The sequence below is a fragment of the Pteropus vampyrus genome, unplaced genomic scaffold (assembly GCF_000151845.1).
Source record: "Pteropus vampyrus isolate Shadow unplaced genomic scaffold, Pvam_2.0 Scaffold23, whole genome shotgun sequence".
Taxonomy (NCBI): domain Eukaryota; kingdom Metazoa; phylum Chordata; class Mammalia; order Chiroptera; family Pteropodidae; genus Pteropus; species Pteropus vampyrus.
The window spans coordinates 9,423,070-9,429,144 of record NW_011888804.1 but is presented as its reverse complement, the minus strand read 5'-3'; the positions used below and the strand labels follow the sequence as shown (position 1 = coordinate 9,429,144).

The 6,075-nt window shown below is 43.7% G+C and overlaps 1 pseudogene; it reads right to left on the bottom strand.

Annotated features, from left to right (window-relative positions):
* Positions 1–1,158: 1,158 nt before the first annotated feature.
* On the bottom strand, positions 1,159–5,898 carry LOC105289408 (annotated as a pseudogene).
* Between the last annotated feature and the right edge of the window lie 177 nt (positions 5,899–6,075).

The window sequence follows — 6,075 nt, the reverse complement described above, 5'->3', positions numbered from 1 at the left end:
CTAGCTGAAGTCCAGCTCACAGCAGGGGCACCGGATCTGTGAACTCACCTACCGGCCACGGCTCCAGTCCCTGCATGTACAACTGGCATCGATCTACTTGGCAGTTGAAGTGACCTCTATGTCAGGTCGCTGGGTGGGAAGTGCGTGCTATCATAGTGGGAAGGCCAAATGAAAACCTCTGAAATGAACACATACACACACTCCCACACCTTCTATCCACCAAGTAACGGGCACTGAGCGACCAAGCGAATTGACTCAGCAAGTCAACATTAGTCAGCATTCACCCTCGGCGCCCCCAGAACTGGCACGACAGGTACATAAATGAAATGACATAGTGGCAGAGGCCACAGGACTCTGGACTCGATGATGTGGACTCCCACTTATCAAGACTAATCCAGCTGCTGCTGCCTCAGAAGGTCCAACCAGTCAGCAACCAAGACCAACACTGAGCTCCCAGTATGGCACTAGTCCTTGAGAAGAGCAGCTGGCCCCCTGGCAGCAAGTCAACATTGATCCCTTTTCATCCTGGAATGTCCAGGGGTTCATCCTCAGGCCTCCGGATGCCTACAGAGCCTTAGCCAGCACCGCCACCCAGGGGCTTACAGAAGGCATGATAACCAGGTATGGAGTCCCACACGGCACAGCACATGGCCGTGATTGCCCCCAGCCATGGCACGTACCGTGCCATCCAGAAGCAGCTGCGTAGAGAGCTGGAACGGCCTTCTAAAGGCACGGCTGAAAAGCCATGAGGAAACACTCTCAGATGACAGGTGCTAGCCATCAGGATGCAGGGCTTTTGTTTTATTTTTTGCCATCAATAAGAAATTTACTCGTTTTTTAAAAATCCGAATGCTAGCATTGTCCAGAAAAATTTCACAGGTTTATTTATAATTGTCATAGAGTTGGACTGCTGAAACTTGTTCACTGAAACACTGACTTGCGTTATTGCTTTATGTCCCCCCATTCATATTAAAAATTCACAAGTGAAAACGGAAAAACTGCCAATACCTGATTTCTGTCCCCAATTTTTCCACTTGCAATCATATACTTAGGTACCTTTTGACTCCATGGGAAAAAATATCTAACATTCAGAACTGCCAATTACAGGGGGGAAAAATTTTTTTTAAAGAATGAAATGTTTGTCATCATAGTAGATTCTTAAGCACATTCTCCACCTATGCGGCATGCTAGATGGATGCCTTTTGGCATAATTGTCACATGTTTGGCATGGGTAACACACAGGTTAGTGTCTTCAAAAAGGCCAACCAGATGGGCCTCACTTGCCTCCTACAAGGCACGGACGGCTGCAGTCTGGAAATGCAGATCTGCTTTGAAGTCCTGAGCAACTTCTTGCACCAGATGCTGGAAGGGAAGTTTGCAGATCAGAAGTTCAGCGGACTTCGGATAACGACTGACTTCACAGGGTGCCATGGGACCAGGCCTGTAATGATTAGGTTTCCTCACGCCTCCAGTAGAGGGCGCACTCTTGAGAGCAGCTTTTGTAGCGGGTTGCTTCCTCGGTGCTTTTCCTCCTGTCCATTTGCGGGCAGTCTGCTTTGTACCGGCCACGGTACAGAGACTTCCTTACTTACCCGCCTTCTCCTTTGCCTGGAGCTCAGAGAGCTAGAGGCAGCATTGGCATTGAGAGAGACGGCCCAGGATCCAGTTTTTCCTTCAATCAGAGACTCTATCTAGTTCTGAGTCCTCATAGGAAAAATACCTGGCACTTGAGCTGCTCCACTTGCCACTTTGTGCTTCCCAAGCCACAGTTCTGGGTTCTGCAGGGGTGGAGGTCCCGGTCACTAGAGGGATGACCAGGAAGATTCCTACCGCAGTTCAAGTTCCAGCTGCTGCCCGGGCAGTGTGGACACCTCTGCCCGAGGACCAGCAGGAGGAAAAGGGAATCACCGTGTCGACAGAGGTAACTGATCAGCAGGAGGAGGCTGTTTCTACACAACGGGGACAAGAAATAATATATTTGGAACTCAGGTGACCACCTGGAAGCTTCCCCTTCCCCCACTGCAACTGTGAACAGACATGTGTGGCAACCTCAGGCTGAGGACAGTCTCTTAGATAGTGTTCAACCCTCTGAAAATGAAGGTCTGTGCCATCTACCAGGCAGGCCACCCACACATGCCAAGGCGATTGCTGGGGGAAGATGAATGTAGAACAGACGGCGGAGGAGGGTGAGGAGAGCACATGTCCAATCCCAACATCAGCTTCAGCAAAGGGAGCTGTGGTTCGCCTCACTGGCTTCTTCCTTCTGAGCTTCCCCGGAGAAGAAAGCCCACACAGCGACCACACAACTGCTGCTCCGCAAACTTCCGTGGAGAAGCAGAACTGAAAACGCAACTCCCCGACTCCAGTTTCTGGGGGTATAAATGACCGAGCGCCCCAGCTGCTGAGCTCTGAAATCCACCTTCCAGTTTGTGCTGAGGCCATGCCCCCCATGGACCTCTCCCAGGCAAGGACACACGACAACAGGAATACTGAGGCAGGCTGGTTCCTGGGAGACCCAGGAGGCCTTTGACAGCCACCTCAGGCTTGAGGAGTCCCTGACAGCTTTGCAGAAACTGCCTTAGGCTAAAAAGCAGCCTGAGATGCTCCCGCCCAACCTGGTCTTCTGTTCTCCTTCTCTGGTGTAATTACATCTCGGTCTGAAGGCTCTGCCAGCCTGAACTGGCTCCCTCATTTTCTCTCACCCAGGTATTTCCCTGCAAAAATCCTTGTACATTTAATCCCATCTTTGGGATGCTGCTTCTTGAAGGTCCTGGACCAACAGAGGAGGCCTTCTGATGGCACCAGGAGAAACACGGAACTTAGAGGACATGTGACACATGTGAACATGTCAAAAATATAATCAGAAGCGTTTTTCCCCACTCTTTTGGAGAGATTGGAAAAATCAGCGATAGATACATAGAACGAAGCAAACAGAAAGCGAGGCCATGACTAACTCTAGGAAAAAAGAACATTGTAAAAAAAAATTAAAAGAGAAATCCCTACTTGGCTCAGCTGTGACAACAGTGACATGATCATAAGGTCGACACGGAATACTGACTAAGCCATAAACTGTGACACAACTAGACTGAGAATGTGGAGGGCGGGGAGGTGCGAGGACGGGCCGGGGAAAGAATGCTGCAATTTCAACCTTTACGACTGGGACGTGAACATACAGAGTCCGAAAATTATAAATCAAGAGGGAGCGGGCAGGTGGACGGGGTAAAGGGGGTCAAATATGTGTTGACAGAAAGAAATCTAACTATGGGAAGTAAACACACAGTGTAAAATATATATATGCCTTACTGTTAAAAGTGTACGGCTGAAACTTATTGGATTTTGTTAACCAATGTCAAGAAATAGAACAGTGTAAATAAACATCGGCGTTAATTTATTTTTAAAAAGCATAAACATATAAATACTGGAAGAGTCTGAGGAAGTGAGAAGGGTGAGGCAAGGGGCTGAGGGTTTTGTTACAGCCTTGCAATCCTATTTAATCTGTGCATACTTTAAGAAAAAAATATAAAACCAAGACATTACATACCAAAACCTAGAACAGTTATATTGATTAATCTACATACATGGTGTTTTCTAGGAAGCCATAAATTAACAAAATTGATCCTAGAGGCAGGAAAAAAAAAAAAAAAAAAGAACAGAATGGACCAATAAGCCTAGAACAAATTGAAAAAGAAGTTAAAAATCTGCCCTGAGTGAAAATATTCTGTATGATACTATAAAGGTAGATACATGTCGTTATACATTTGTCCAAACCCATAGAATGAACACCAAGAGTGAACCCTAATGCAAACTACAGACTTTGGGTGACAATGATGTGTCGGTGTGAGTTCATCCACTGTAACCAATGTACCCTCCAGTGGGGGATGTTTATAGCAGAGGTGGCTGTGCTTGTGTGGGGACAGGGAGTATATGGGATATCTGTTTCTTTCCCTTTTTTTTTGTGTGTGTGTGTATAGATATCTAGATATCTAGATATATATCTGCCCCATCCTTAAAAAAGGCACCTCATAACAGGTGCCAGTGAGGATGTGGAGCAACCGGAACTCTCTTGTTGCAGGTGGGAAGGTAAATTGGGACAAGCGCTGTGAAGAAACGTTGGGCAGTAACTACTAAGCAGATGCACACCCCGTGACCAGCGATTCCATCCCCTGGCAGGCACCCAACAAAACTAAAGGCTTGTGGCCACCGAAAGACATGGGCAAGAATGTTCCTCTCAGCTTCATTTGTGATATGCAAAAACTGGAAACAACCCCCAAATCCATCAACAGTAGAATGGGTAAATAAATTGTGGCATAGTCATAAAATGAATATACAGCTAGGAAGAAAGAATGAACTACTGACTACAATTCGATATCATGGATGAATCTCACAGACATCATGTTGAGGGAAAAAAGTGACTCAAAAGAGTTCATGTTATATCATTGTATTATACGAAGTCTGAATGCAGGAGAAACTAATCTATGGTGACAGAAATGAGAACACTGTTTACCTTGGGGGCACAAGGGGACCTTGTGGAGTTGCTGGAAATGTTCTATATTCTTAAGTGGGTGATGGTTATGCAAGCATAATCATGTGGAAAAACTCACAAAGCTGTACACTTCGAATGTGTAGGCCTTACTGGTTACAGCTCATATTTTTATGGAAAAATAAGGTATCAGGCACAGACGGTTTTATTGTGAATTCTAAAAAAAAACTTTTATTGCTAAATAAACTATTCCAGAGCACAAAAAAGTTGGAAATAGCCTAATTCTTCTTCAAGGCTGGCATAACCTTGACACTAGAACAGAATACAAAATAAAAACTTTATAGATCAATCTTACTTAGCAATGCAAAAATCCTAATTAAATATTAACAAACTAAATGTTGCATTACATTAAAATAATAATAAATCACAGCCATAAATTTTATCCCATAACGGCATGGATAAACATTAGAAAAGAATTTAATTCCACACATTTGCAGACGAGACAAAAACCATCCCTTCAAAATGTTTTAAAAATCGGCGATCTATTTCTTGTTAAAAGGAAAACATCTCTTAATAAACTAGGAGCGGATAGAAATTTTCTTAACTTGCTAAAGGGCATATTCCAGAAACATACAACAAATAGATATCATACTTAAGAGTGAAACATTTGACACATTCTCAGTAAAGCGAGGGTGGCCACTGTTAGTGCCAATGCAATATGACAAGAGAAAAATGATTTGAAGTAATGATTCTTAGTTCTTTCAATAGATTGTCTACTCAGAAAAGCTAATGAAGTTCTTCAACATAACTATATAAACATATAGAAATAGAAAACGTCAACTATATTAGCAACAAACAATTGTAAAAAATGATTTCTGGTTTCCTGCAGATGGTAAAGTAGCATAGGCTACTTGTTCCTTTCCTCAGCCAAACTATTGATGCCATCGAGGTTAAAGGAAAGCATTCAGATTTAAAGAACTAAAGTGATGATGGGAAGAAAATTCTAGGGAGAGAGGTGGTTGTGACCAAATGTGGAAGGAACCGCAGCAGCCCAGAGCAGAGGAGAGGCAGGGCTACAAGCAGATGTAACAGGGATTCTACGAGGACCCTCTACTTTGGTGCTTCACTCGAAGGAGTCATACGATCTGATACCAAGTTCCATCACAGGATCAGCAGAAAAAAGGTATGCACAGGCAAAGTCCAGAGAGGTCAAGGGCAGCTCATCTGCTAGCGTTGCACAGATTTTTTTTTAGATGAAATGCTTTTTATTTTTACACCAGCCAATATCTTTAATATATAATATATTAAAATACAGGAGAAGACAAAAGAAATGCACTAAGACAAAAACATTCCCTCATAGAACAATCATCTGTTTTACAGGAAACGGAAATCTTACCTTGACAAGTGAGACTGTACATAATTGCATAAAAATATCTATTTTTTCCTAAAACATTTTTCATTCGTGTTTTCAAGTTTTTCATTCTGTACACATTTCTTAAAACATGATTCCAGCAGCAACTGAAAATGAATGCCAAATTTGGTCCACGTGTGTTATCTACCTCGAAGTACCAAAAATACGTGGCAAAACATATACC